This window comes from Schistocerca cancellata, chromosome 3, assembly GCF_023864275.1.
Source record: "Schistocerca cancellata isolate TAMUIC-IGC-003103 chromosome 3, iqSchCanc2.1, whole genome shotgun sequence".
Lineage (NCBI taxonomy): Eukaryota > Metazoa > Arthropoda > Insecta > Orthoptera > Acrididae > Schistocerca > Schistocerca cancellata.
This window is the reverse complement of record NC_064628.1, coordinates 99,939,495-99,940,896: the sequence shown is the minus strand read 5'-3', so window position 1 is coordinate 99,940,896 and position 1,402 is coordinate 99,939,495. Positions and strand designations below refer to the sequence as shown.

Below are 1,402 nucleotides of genomic sequence, written 5' to 3'. Positions count from 1 at the left end.
GCGCAAATCAAAACTAAATGACAGAGATTGTCGTACGCTAACACGAATTGTGTCAAAACAAGTGCAACGTCAATTCGGCCGCAACGTCGGTTTTAGTTTATGCGAATGCGCACAGGTTGCCCAGACTCTTACGGGAATCGCCAAAGCGTGCGCGAGGTATGAGTGGGTGGGCAAATGTCTATAAGGTACAATACATATGTAGAATTGTGGATAGTTGGGAATGTGAGTCTCACGGGAAGCGTGCAAGGGATAAGTCCCTGCAGTCGCGCTATTCATCTGTGTCCTCGGTGGCTCAGGTGGATAGAGCGTCTGCCATGTAAGCAGGTGATCCCGGGTTCGAGTCCCGGTCGGGACACACATTTTCAGCTGTCCACATCGAGGTATATCAACAACACCTGTCGGCAGCTGAGGTTGTCAGCTAGTCATCATTTAGTTTATTATTGTTGTTAGTTTTTAGCAATGACGCGGCATAATACCCAGAAGAATTTTAATCACTGTGACACCGGCGGCGGCCTACGTTCTTATAACACGAAACTATGTTGGCTAAACTGACTCCAGAGCTCAATAGCCATCTCCGATACCCCGTATCTATCGACACTGTCCGCCGAGAACTCCATAAAGCGAATGTTCGTAGAGGAAACCATTAGTGACGACAAACAACGCAAAGAAGCGTAAAACATGATGTCAGGAGCATAAATCCTGGACGGTGATAAGTAGAAAAACGTCATATGTTCCGAAGAGTCAACTGTTTTTTTATTTATTTCGAACGTCGTGCCGGGTTTACGTATGGAGAACGCCTAACAGTCCAGATTGCTTGATTCCAACGGCTAAGCATGGAGGTGGAAGTGTGATGGTGTGGGCAGCCGTATCATGGTATTCCGCCGGTCCCATCAGTGCTCTCAAAAGCCGTGCTACAGCCAACGAATATGTGAACATTTTAAGTAATCAGGTGCACCACATGATTCAAATATTGATCCCCAACGATAATGCATCCATTCACTCAGCCAGGACAGTACAATGGTGATATGAGGAACATGCAACAACTGGAGCGTCTTCCCAGGCCAGCACGGTCCCCGTACTTGAACATTATCGAACACTTGTGGGCGGAACTCATTATAAGCCACTATTTCAAGAAGAATCGCGGCTGTATTGCAGTGAAATGGGGGCCCAACCCCTTATTAGTAAACCATTCCCAGTAAGTACAGGTGTTCAGATTATTTTACCTATCCCCTGTATATTAAAATGGCTCTGAGCACTATGGGACTTAACATCCGAGGTCATCGTCCCCTAGAGCGTAGAACTACTTAAACCTAACTAACCTAAGGACATCAGACATATCCACGCCCGAGGCAGGATTCGAACCTGGTACCGTAGCGGTCGCGCGGTTCCAGACTGAAGCACC

The 1,402-nt window shown here is 47.2% G+C and overlaps 1 non-coding gene across 1 annotated transcript; it reads left to right on the top strand.

Annotated features, from left to right (window-relative positions):
* Positions 1-280: 280 nt before the first annotated feature.
* Positions 281-355, top strand: Trnat-ugu (transfer RNA threonine (anticodon UGU)). The gene has a single exon. It is a non-coding gene; the product is annotated as a tRNA-Thr (tRNA).
* The last annotated feature ends 1,047 nt before the right edge of the window (positions 356-1,402 follow it).